Here is a 13,691-nt window from a genome sequence, read left to right as displayed (position 1 = left end):
GCAAAGAAAATATTAAAAATAAACACAAAAACTAAAAGAGCGCACAATCTCCGCGGAGCTACCACGACGGCGTCTGGACACAGCCGCGCCATCTCGATTGAGTGTGTGTGTCTGCACGCACACGTGCATGCGTGCAAGTGTGTGTTTGAGATCAAACAGCCAAAAGAGTAAATCCTCTTCAGACACAATATGACCTTTGACCCTTGACCTCTGTGTGTGTGTGCGTGTGTGTGTGTGTGTGTGTGGGGTGAATAAGCTATTCCTAAGTGGTGGTGTTTTATGCACTGCAAATGAAAAGAGAGCAAAGCTTGACCTAACCCCCCCCCCCCCCCCACACACACACACACACTCAAAGTCACACACACACATTTCCTTTTAATCCTGTATATATTTGACCATATGTCAGCAATGGAATTAAACCTGAATTGAAGAAAGCATGGAATAGTAGCAGCATTTTTAGTATCAGTAGTATTTATTTAGGTTGTTTCACACATAAAAAACATATCAACGCTTTTTTAAAATGTAGTAGTTCATGTGATTTGGAGTTCAGCATCTTTTGTCAAACAGTCAAAAAATCCAGAAGAATAGATTACAACCGTAATAATTAAGCAATTTCCAAAAATGAACATAAATAAACTGTATGTTAATTGATCAGTTTTGCACCATAAAAAATCCATAGCTACAATTTTACAAATGGTTTTATTTATTATGATTGTATTTACAAACAACAACAAAGACTTAAGTTAATTGATCTCAAAACTGCACAACACCGACGTTTGGGTTTCGCTCACCCAACTACACTCCAGGTTTCCAGTATAATTAAAATGCCCATAAATCTTGTCCTTACCTGCCGACATTTTCTCACCCAATTGGCACTGAGCTCATGCGACTCAACAGAGATGAGAAGGAAGAGAGATGGCTCAAGTTTAAGTTTAGTTTATTTGTAAGGCACATTTAAAAACAAGAAAAGTTGACCAAAGTGGTGTACACTTGTAAAACAGCAATACAATATAAGAAGGCTCACTTTTAGTTGACAATCAAGAACTTTAATGCTCACGCCATGGCCCCAAAGTGTATAAATACTGTCAGAGCATGGGATTTGTCGGATATAAAAAATTAATATATTAATATGAATTATTGAAAAAAATAATGAACATCACTACCCACCATACAACACACAAGCTATCTCTCTGCTGCTGTTGTTGTGGGCTAAGTTGGGTCTCAGGAGGAGGAGGATGATGATGATGATGATGATGACGACGACGATGATGATGAAGGGGCTGGTGTTTATTTAGTCCAGCTCAGACCGGTGGCCCAGGTCGTCGTCTGGTGGCGTCCCCGTCCAGAGAGCCTCACTTAAGCTTGATGGAGATGATGGATGGCCTCCTGAGCCCCAGAGCCTCTGCACTTCATCAGCATGAGCTGACACTGCAACACTAACACACACACACACACACACACACACACACACACACACACATGCATACACACACACGCACACACACTGCAGGTCAGTTCACACAGTGCTAACTACTGCTCCTACGGTGCTAACTATTGTTGTTGCTGCTACAAGTAATAACAATACATGCAAATAGCTTTATTATTCCACACTAAATTATTATTGCATTTATACAAATACTTTAAGTATTACTAATGTGATAGGAATTACTGTGATGATAATAGAAAAGAAAAATGATTGCCTTTTCAAATTGTATGTACATATTACATATTACATTATATTTAACAAGTTAACAAAATAAATAAAAATGATTGACAAAAAAGACTGCAGTATGTAAATAAAAGATAAATAAAGAAAATGACTTTCATAGCAAAGACATCAAACACTAATCTCCAAACCAAATCAAATCAGTGCCCTTAACATTATATTAAAACATTCTAACAACACATTTAATTTCAAAACAATTCTTTTAATATTGAATGTTGAATACTTTTAAAATCTGTAAACTGGTGGAGCCAAATATCTTTTTGAATCCTCAGAACTTTATTTCAAATTCCACAAGAGATCCCAAAGATAGTTTATGAAATATGTTGTCTTCTATGCTTCTTGTCTGCATGTCGAAGTGTCCTGAGCAAGACACTAAAACCCAAGAGGGTCCCCCTGCGTTCTACAGCAGCCTGATGCTTAGATGATGAAAATAATGTTAATCAATATTTATATTATATTATTAAAATGCGTATGTTATTTTTTAAATATTTTATTATTAAGAAAAATAATGTTTTCAAAAATGTATTGGACATTTTACAGGTAGCGTTCTAGTGGGATGAGTTCTTGGGAAGCAGAAATCAACATGACATTTTGGATAAAACTATACAATTCAGGATATAATGTTTTCATTTGATGGAAGGGTGCAACCATAAAACATCCTGGGTTTGAATATTTCCCTTTAAATTAATAGCCGGAACAAACTTAAAGAAAAATTGAAACATCCAGCAGCAATTTAAGGCAGTCTAGTAAAATGCAACTTTTAAATAAAAAGCATATAGCCACATGAAGCAGAGATGGAGAATCAATAAAAGCTTAAATTAAAAAAATAGGATTAAAATGGAACATCGAGAGATGATATGAACCCATATGACATGCCAGAGGGAGTGGAACAAAATGTGGGGAAAAGCAGAAATAAATGATGTGACATTGCTGCCTGCTATAAGTCTGGAATGACTGCCGGACATTTTATGAAACACTGACAGACAGTATATCTTCTTAAAATGCAAAAAAAAAAAAAAAATATCATGCATTCTTTCATTAAAAAAAATCAAAAAATATTGCAGCCTTTTTATTCTGATTTATTGCTGTGTATGTGAGAGAGTTGTGATGGTGGTTTTAATAAATGTTCAGAGCTCAGCATCATAATCGATTTTATTACGTCATAGGATAATTTGAATATGAGTCTTTTATTTTGAGGGGAAAAAAACAATTATAAAAAATCTCATTCAAATGACAAACCTAAGCATTGACATTTAATTTGATATTTTGACTTTGCAATTGAAACAAACAGAGCTCAACATAGTCACACAGTCAGCATTGGTGAGTGACTGGAAGAATGGATCTGCAGATGAAGAACAGAGTGCGACCAAATTGTATCAACAGAAAGTCTAAATAAAAATGTCACGGTATCTCATGCAGGCTGACACATTCAGTACAGAAACACTGCAGAAAACAGCTCAAGATATCACACAAATGACCACTCTAGAATTGTCACTCTTATTGAAATAATATTATATATACTGTATATATATATATATAGCAGGTTAGGTTATAAGGCATTTCTCACAGCCTGTAAACACACCTTAACTACTGTTTCTGTCATTGAGAGCTAAATCACAGCAGAGCCCTTGAAACAGAGCCATCAAAACCACAGAAACCACGTCCTCCACACACAGGAGGATTTACACCATTTCTGCTTTCTGTCCCTCTGCTGCTGCTCTTGTTTCTCTCAGTCGTTGTACAGTCCTGCTGTCAGCCTTTGACTGCATGTGAATATACAGATCTACTTTCACTTTGTGATCATGCTCTCATATTGTCATACTGATCAGTAACAGTAGTTTTAAAGATGTTAAGTATGGTTCTGCTGAATGTATTTGTAGTTAAGGTAAGTTAGGGCAAAAAAAGCCGAAATGAACAAGCGCCTGTATATGGAACACAATACAGAGAGCCTTGTGCTTATGTTAAATGTTTATTCCACGTTAGTAACTTTCCCTTTAATAACCGTCCGGACTCATTTATTACTCAGGTGACTGTGAAGATGGGGTAATTTCTTAGAAAAGCAAGACATTATGACATCAACGTTTTAAATTATTAATTTAAAACATAATATTGTCAAAAGGATATCAGTAAATTATATTGTATTTTTCTGCAATGGAAAAATAGCTTTTTCAATCTGAATTCCAGAATTTCATAATGTGTGTGTGTGTGTCTCTGTGTGTGTGTGTGTCAAGAGGATAGGAATTGTGTGTGTGACAATTACTGAACAGGAAATTACTGAATAGGAAAAAAAGTAAAATGAATTCTGAGACTGATTTTAATGTTTTCTTCACAATTAGCTTAAAAGTCTACATGAAAAAAAATCTAAATGAAAAGGATTTCAAATTAATTTTGGACTCAATACAAGAAATGAAACAACAGATTATTAGTGAATTGTCCTCTAGCACAACATCAGAGCCACAGTTCTCTGTTTTCTGCATGGAGGCCACAGATAACAGATGGAATATATTGTGTGGTATAAAAAGAGAAGTTTGATTTTATTAAACTGTTACGCTGAGATAACAGATTGCATCCTATATATTCCTTTCCTCTACTTGTTGCTGACTCTTCCTCTTGTCCTCTGTTCATATATCCTACTATTCACAATAACATTTTAATTGTCTCCTGTTTTCTGTCAGTCTATTTAATATCGCCGCCTGTTTTCTAAACATGCCAACCCATGTAGATAAAAAGGTAAGCTGCCTTTTCTGTAATATGTGGCTAGTTTCATTGCAACACATCTTCATCCTATGACTGATAGTAAATATAATGATGTGACCACCATCTATAGGCCTCTCCAAAGGATGTATGTGCCTGTACTCTCTTTCTATTTCAAGCACCGACACCTCCAGGCCAGGGAAGGCCCTGTTCGAAACTGTAGTTTTTTTCTTTTCTTGCCACATGTCCAGTCTTCCCATTTCCAGGCCCAATACTTTAACTCCTCCATGGGAATTTGTCAGATCCACTTGAAATTTAGAATCTGAAGACTTTTTTGATTAAAAGTTGCTTATCGTTTGAGGGAATGGCCATAGCGGGCGGCCATTTTGTGTGATTCACCATTAAACAACAACCTCATGTAACTCCACTGGACTTGCTTAAATCTTTCAATTTTCACTCAGTCATATCACCACTTGCCGCTTTAATACATTTTGCATTTTGCCCAGTAACTGCAACGGTAATGTTTATTTATGTCAAACTATTCTATCTGGTTATAGGCTGCAAAACATTGGTGACTCTATTTATCGTAGGCTACTCTGTGAAAATATATTGTAACAGCACAAACTATCGTGTGTAAGTCATATCAGCTTTGTTTATTTGAACAAAAAAGTTAAATTGACTAAAATAATGTCAACGGGCTCCATCCAGGTTGCCCATGTTGACACAGTATGTTCAGATACTACTGTACCTGCTGGTACGGTTTAACCTATGTTGTGACGTTTAATTGTGCTTAGTGTTTGTTTTGCGTTCAATCTGATAGCATAGATTGGTAAAAAGAAAAGAAAAAGAAAAAATCTAATTAAGGTACAAAAAGTTCTGTTCACTGACTATTTGAGCACAAAGTGATATAAGTCACTAAAGTAAGGCTCAGCTCAGCACTGATACTCTTAGTTGTCTATAAATTACTTTAGATACCGTCTATTGTGCTACCGTCTTATTAACCTTTAGCTGTCATTTATTACATTATTGTTAGGACCATGATCATTTATTAATGAAGATATATGTCAATAGGTCCTTCAAGCTGAAGTTCTTTAAATAATTCTTGTGAACCACTAGATGAAATGACTAAATACTATGGAAACTTGCTGTTGTCAATTATATCAATTGAGCTAGAAACATAGTGTGTTTCTGTGTCTACTGGACAATGCAACATTTGACGACAGAATCATTTACATATTTCATATTTATGCACATATGTCTTCTGTAGTGAGAAGAGTGAAGAGAAAAGTGTCTTCCAAATGAATGCAACATGGAGACCAAACTGTGAGTTTGGCTTCCTTTTTGTTTAGTTTTCAGCATTAACCCTTTTTGGACTAATTTGATTCCCAATCTTGTTGAACCACACAATTACATTAAGAAGGAGAGAGAGGAATAAGTGAGAGGCAGGCAGAGTGTGAGACGAGAGGAGAGGAGGAGTGGAAGAGAGAGAGAAAAAGAACATCAAAGAGAAAAGAAAAAAAACGAAGAAAAAAACGTTGAAGGTTTTCCACGCATTGCGAAGCAGTGAAGATTTAAGTCCTTTTGCCAGAGTTTAGCCCACATTATTTTTGTTGATTTTGTCAGCTTGGGCTACAACAACTAGATTCTTTCGAGCACAGCAGTAATACAAACGAAAGAGAAGTAAGATGCACCAGGTGTCTCTTTAAAATGTAGTAAGTGTAGTAATATAATGAAATAGAAATCATCAAATGAAATACTGTAGAACAAAATCTAAACAATCTAAACAAATCAGCAGGCTTATCTAACCACAAAAAAGTGACGGAAGCTTTGACGAGATGGATGCGTATTTTATTCACATCAAGGTGAATCAACATGTATCACCAACATAAATGCAGCAGGAAGAATCTAATGACCAGACATTGAGCTGAACCATGCACATAGAGAAATGCACGATGAGCAAACATTGCTACAAACCACTGATCTTCATTTTCAAACTAAATTGTCAGCTTATGTATTAAAACTAAAAGAGTATTTTCTCTGCCCTTCTGCTGTTCAGCTGTTATCCACATTGCTGCAGGCTCTCTGCTCTCAGCTGAGGACTATGCTGCCCATGCCTCAGATGTTTTACAACACTCAGCAGCAGCTGGCAGAGCCACGCAGCTCGAGTGGAGATGCTCTAAATGATGATTTATTAGTTAGAAGACGCACAAAGACATGAACACTGTTAGATCACGTTTTCTCTCGTTTCCCTGAGCTCGCCTCCTGGTAGATTTACTGCTGCTCGTGCAGCTCCAGGACAGCAGAGCGCTGCGAGCTCATTTTTTCATCACAGACACAGGAAGGAAGGAGGAAATTGAACGAGGTGAGCACTGAGCATTATGTGAATGAAAAGAAGTCCTGTGATTAGGCTGAGAAGTATACACACTAGAGAAATGAGACAGCAGCTGATGCTGTCTGATGTAGGTTTCTTTTTGTTTATTACATCTTTCCATCTTTGCTTTGTAGATATTTTCTAAAAACACTTCATAAACAATGCAAGTTCAAAAATGTAAATCAAATATGACATTGAAGCACAAAACAGGAATCACACTGTGGAATAGAAAGCAAAGTGGAACGTAAAAAATGTATGTAATAACTGCAGCAGAAAAGCCCTGCTGTGAGAACACAAGGGCTCCAGGCCAGATGGAGTGCTAAGTGGGATAAACTGAATAAATCCTAGTTTCCACTTGGGAGACGTTTTTTTCTAGCCGATCCACTCCAAACTGTTCATTTCCATCACAGAAATATTGAGATCAGTGCACTTTAGAGATGATTGGACTGCTGATGGCTGAAGCCATTCCTTCTAATCCAGCACTGCTTCCAACTGTGTTACAACTGCACCTCATGTCAGAAAAAACCACACATTGTGTACTTATCTGGTCTTGGAATGCAGAAAAAAGATTGACTAGGTGTCATAGAGAGTGTGAAATAGAGGACAATGCCAGAATAAATCAAGGCTAGAATATTTAGCAAAGTATGGATGACAAAACCTATAGCTGTGCTAGTGGCTCTGTGAGTCTATACTTGTGCCAGATCTCACAACAATGTGTGCATATGTTTTTTTGTAGAGTATTTCCTTCACATTTAATTAGGTGACCTCCTGTAGGTACATGCTGCACAACATCAGGAGAATACGTCCTCTTCTTACTCAGAAGGCGGCACAGGTTCTGGTCCAGGCTCTGGTCATTTCACGCCTTGACTACTGCAACTCCCTCCTGGCTGGTCTTCCTGCTAAGGCCATCCGACCTCTGCAGCTCATCCAGAATGCAGCAGCTCGACTGGTCTTCAGTCTCCCGAAATTCACCCACACCACTCCGCTCCTCCGATCTCTTCACTGGTTACCGGTGGCTGCCCGCATCCGCTTCAAAACATTGGTTCTGGCGTACCGTGCTCTAAACGGATCGGGCCCCGTCTACATCCGGGATATGGTCACACCGTACACCCCGGCACGTTCGCTCTGCTCGGCAACAGCCAATCGACTTGTGACTCCTGCACCTCGAGCTAATCACTCGAAATCCAGACTGTTTGCTGTCCTGGCTCCTCAGTGGTGGAATGAGCTCCCCACTGACATCAGGACAGCAGAAAGTCTCTACATCTTCCGCCTGAGACTGAAAACAGATCTTTTCCGACTATATCTGGATTAAAACACAGATTTGCATTTCAGTGGCACTGGGATGGCACTTATTGTGGTGCTTTTGTGGTTCGACTGAGTTGAGGAAGTGTTGCTTCCTGTGTTCTTGTTGTTCTTGGTTTGTACTCTAGGTTGAAATGCACTTATTGTAAGTCGCTTTGGATAAAAGCGTCTGCTAAATGACATGTAATGTAATGTAATGTGACCGATCTTAGGCTATTAAGGTTTATTCAGACAGCACTTAAGTTCAGTTGTACAGTGTCCCTTAAAGCTAGTAACATTGTAGTAACCAGCAAAAGTACGCAAGATTAGAACAAATATTTAAACTGAAAATCGCTTTACCCCAGTAAAGTAGCTAGCACTAGCTCTAATAGCCTCTAAAACTTGGGAGAAAATTGCTAACCCCCCATTCGTTAAATGTTTGTAGCTGATCAACGATAAGCAGGCATGTTACCAGACATGGTTTGTAGTTAGGTGCTTCTTGGATGAAGCCTGCTAGCTAGATACACTGTGGATGAGTAAAGGTCAGCTCCAGCCATCTGTTAACCAGCTGTGGAATGATGTCTCACATGGTGCCTCTCACCCTGTCTCTCTGTTGCTCTCTCTCACTGTCTCTGATCCCTCTCTCTCTCTCTCTCTCACACTCTGTCTCTCTGTTGCTCTCTCTCTCACTCTCTCTGATCCCTCTCTCTCTCACCCTGTCTCTCTGTTGCTCTCTCTCTCTCTGTCTTTGATCCCTCTCTCTCTCACCCTGTATCTGTTGCTCTCTTTCTCTCTGGTGAGGTGAGGTGAGTGGTGCAGAGATGTTTTATTGATCAATTAATTATTATTATTAATAAAAGGAACTCTCTGAGGAGCTTAGCTCACTGGCAATTTATTAACTTCACTCCTGACACACACACACACACACACACACACACACACACACACACACACACACACACACACACACACACACACACACACACACACTTGGGTTTTACTGGTGTGTTGTGTTGCGTAGCACTGCGTTTGTAATAGTATTTACTATGCACATTTCCAAAGGCTATACTCTGTATAGTATTGCTGCCACCAGTTCACTAATTGATTCTAAGTTATATCTAAAAACTCAAGCCGCTGTAAGGTCCATAGCTACATTGTAATACATGACCAACTATTGCTGCTGACCAGATCAATCTATGAACAGCTCTGATTATACTCAACAATATGGTTTGTCAGAGTCAGGTAAACATCCTTAACTCGGACTTGGCTGTATGCTCCTTGCATTTTTTCTCATTCATACCAGTCATCCCCTGCATTATTAGGGGAGTGTCTTTATTCCCTAGACCTGTATTCCCTCTGCTCCTGGTTCTGTCCTTGTCTTTGTCTTGATGGAACTTAATTGCGCAACGAAAAAAGATATTTTCAGTAATAGTATTTGGAGCCTCAGACTTCTTGTTTATTTTCTCACATGAAATTAATACACATCTAGTGGTTACAGTACACCACATTATTTGCACTAACTTACATTTGATAATATACAAATGTGTATATTATTCATCATCAACTATAATCAAATTGTGTTATGAAGGAATAAATAAATATTTAGGAGAAATTACTCAGAAAATACTAGAAATGTGTCGAAAGGCAGTAACGTCACAGTGGCATGTCCAGCAGACTGATGTGACTAATTTACAACAACATCTGACCAGGTGCATTTTTCTCAGACAATCTTATTTTGCAGAAAGCAGAAGAAAAACACCCGAGCGGATAAGACTAAATAGTACCAGCAGTTATGAAGACAAAGGATTGAAATCTTCTCATGAAGCAACTTTACCTAATCCAGCTTGAGTTTTTCCGCCTAGGTAACTGTTTGATCCTTGTGTAGTCACTCAAGAGAAATTTGTGTCTATCTTTACGATACGGCAACCTTTGACCTAACAGAGTAATGTTTCAAACTGACTTCTTTTTTCAGATGGCTGTTTCTCTGTACCTCATTGTTTTTGTAAATTGTGATTTTGGGCTATACCAAATAAACTGAACTGAATTTTATTTAATTCACTAGCTAAATGAGCACTGCTTGCAAACCGCTAGCTTTAATGTTTATATTATCAGAGAAAGCTTTAGTTTTTAAACATTATATACTATGTGTGTGTTTTATTAAACTTATTAGCTAACACAACAGACACACCTGCTGTCAGCATGGTTCTCTGCAATATATGCTAAATATTAGTTATTTTTAGGGGTCATCTTGTGTCTATAATGTGTGGAAAATGCAAGTCGAACTGCTCTCATCCTCTTTTGCTGAGGCTTCAGCCATGCTGCTTTGAATAGAGTCATGACAGATAACAGAGCAGACCAGCTAATCTCATATGGCTCTGTGTCAGCGCTGGAGGGGACCAACTGACCACCTGCCTCTAATAAATCATCAATGCATTGTTAATAAAAATGATAAATATACAAAAGTAGCAAGCTGAATGTATCCAAATGTAACAGAGTAAAGTCAAGAAATCTACTTAAGTAAAAATAAATTAAGTAAAGTACAATTTACTAAAAAGTGACCACTCTGTTTCACCTTTCACACTAAAAACTAAAGGTCTGAGGAAGCCTTTACGTAAGTTCAGTCGAAAGATCATACTCTTGCAAGCCTGTCATACCTTTTGCCAATCACTTCTCATGCATGCTCACTTATTATTCACTTGCTGTTGTTTATCGGTGCTGTTGATCAGAATATCAGCTGCGTAGGCCAGCTGGTCTCCTCTATCCAATAGGCACAAGCAATGTCATGGTTAGCCAATCATCTTGCTGCTGTCTTTTACGTATGACTGTCTCCCTACCTCAGTTCATTCATGTTGCTATACGCACCTCCCCATCTCCGCCAAGTCTTCATCAGATCCATCAGCTTCATCAACTCATCATTCTATCAGCCTCATCCGCACCACCAGGTCTGGATTCATGGTACAATTCAAACAAGATCAAAACATTATTTATCACTGAATGTTGACTACGATACATATTTTTAGCAAAATAATTTGGTCAAATGCAATTCATTTCAGTTTATTTTGTATAGAACCAAAATTACAAATAATCCTCAGAGGGATTTACATTCTGTGCACATACGACATCCCTGACCTTTGACCTCACATCCGATCAAGAAAAACAACCCCCCCCCCCAAAAAAAAGAGGGGGGGGGGAAGAAACCTTCAGGAGAGTAACAGAGGAGGATCCCTCTCCACGGATGGATAGAAGCAATAGATGTCATGTGTACAGATGAACATTGTGGAGGTCTGGATCATGGAATATGCCTACTACCAACTATTCGTACACTCTGTCATATTCATTGAATGTGTTTTAACTCTGTAATGTTTCCTTCTGTGCATGACATATATTGCATCTGTCCATCCGGCGGGAGGGATCCTCCTCTGTTGCTCTCCTGAAAGTTTCTTCTTGTAATTTGTGATATTAAGCTATACAAAAAAACTGAATTGAATTGAATTGAACACTGTTACAGAGTAATGTTTCCTTCTGTGCATGACATATATTGCATCTGTCCATCCGGCGGGAGGGATCCTCCTCTGTTGCTCTCCTGAAAGTTTCTTCTTGTAATTTGTGATATTAAGCTATACAAAAAAACTGAATTGAATTGAATTGAACACTGTTACAGAGTTACAACACATTTATTGAATATGACAGAAATTATGAATAATGATAGTAGGCATGAACCGGAAGGCTTGACCTCTCTAAAATGAAGAAAGAAAACAATCCTAAAAAAATAAAACCATAGTATCAATAACCTGCATTCTGCTGAAAAAAGAGTGAAAACACCCGATTTGTCCTTTTGATTGCATACCAATTACATTTAATATCATCTGTTTTACAAAGACATATGTTGAGCATGTGTTGAGCATGTGTATAAAGCATATTATAAATTAATTAATTACCAATAAAGTCACTCATGAATTAAAATGAAGAGTGTCTAATTATCTGTCACCTGCAAATATGTCTCCAATATATGAAAGACAGGACTAACAGCACACTTGGATAAAAAAATTCAAAGACACACCTGTCGTTCTCCCCGCCATTACCAAGTTGAGATGTGCTTTTATTGTTGTCAGGGTGTGTGTCATTAAGTGGCCCATTAAGTTTATATATGATGTGTTCTTGCAAAAAGAGAATAGATAACTACAGGATCTAGTGCCCTGAAATAGTTTGCTGAAGGTCTAAAACACTAATTAAAACAAAAAGTAATTCAAATTGATGGCACTGATCTTATTAACCAACTTTATATGCAGTTTTGCAGAGACAAAATAATTGTCTGTGCTTCCAAATATAATCTACTATACATATATAGCCTATGCTTGAATTGGAAAAAAAACAGACTTCGTTGAGGGATTTTGTCCAACCTTCCCCAAAAGTGGCAATAATATCTGAAAAGCTTGATGCTCTTTGTTCCTGCCTCCATCAAGCTGATGATCTGTTTTGCTAATTTATATTGCAGTATAGGAATGTGCAATAAATACATTTGTAACACTCATTATAGTTTTTTTAAAGCGGCTGTGGTGTTGATATTAATATAATGTGTGTATGTTTTAAGATGTTTTCATATTGTTTTGTTATGTTCTTTGTGCAAAGCAAGATATATTTTCCCTTTAAGACAATAAAGTTGACAAATCTATTAAATTATACGGCAAATAAGAGCTATTTCTGCATGTGGATACCTGAATCAAAATCCCCAAAACATATACATTAACGTCTTCTGTAGCTGATATGTGTTACATTAACGCAGATCTTTGAGATTACATCTCTGGACATGTCCTATCCTTTTTGTGCCTCTACACATTCCTTTGAAAGTTGTTGTTCACAGTACACATATTTATATTCACATGTTTATGTTTCCTCGTTTTTTGCTTTTATTATTTTTAACTTTTCATTCACCCTGACACCAAAGCAAATCCCTTGTCTGTAAAAACCTTTCATAAACCAGATTGGGATTGGGATACTGTATCCTGCATGCTCAGCAGCAATGCATCATGGGATCAGTGGCTCTGTGCAAAACTAAACTGTTCTCAGATGGCATTCTTTCGGTGTTTGGGGTCTGAAGTGGATTTATGGGGTCCTTGACAGTTTGGGAAACAGCGGTTTACCTCTTCAGGTTTTCTTTTCAGTGCCTCCTCAAAACAGTTGCTTAAATCCCCAAATAAGACACTTCTTTACGTCACCAACATCTTGAACTCTTTTTAGAACAGACCGAATAGTGTAAAGCAACAAGGTGAAACACACTGCAACGTTGATGGATCGCGTGTTTCCGTTCTCTCGGTGATCTGCGCTGAGCGCACGACCGTCTGTTCTTCACACAGTGGAGCTGGGTGCGCTTGCGCGCGTGCTTTTGAATGTGTCTTTTTTCCATTTAATTTGTAATGGATTTTAACTATAGACTGCCATTTATCATCTCTTCAATCATCTGCAGGTAAACCTCGCACACACACACACACACAGACACGCACGCACGCGCACACACAAACGCGGAAACACACGCGAGAGCGCACACACGTGCACGCACACACACATTCCAAAGGTCAACCACTTAACCCGCTTTAATCACAGGCACCATTAACATCAACA

This window comes from Pseudoliparis swirei, chromosome 24, assembly GCF_029220125.1.
Source record: "Pseudoliparis swirei isolate HS2019 ecotype Mariana Trench chromosome 24, NWPU_hadal_v1, whole genome shotgun sequence".
NCBI classification, from domain to species: Eukaryota; Metazoa; Chordata; class Actinopteri; order Perciformes; family Liparidae; genus Pseudoliparis; species Pseudoliparis swirei.
This window is presented reverse-complemented; position numbering follows the sequence as displayed.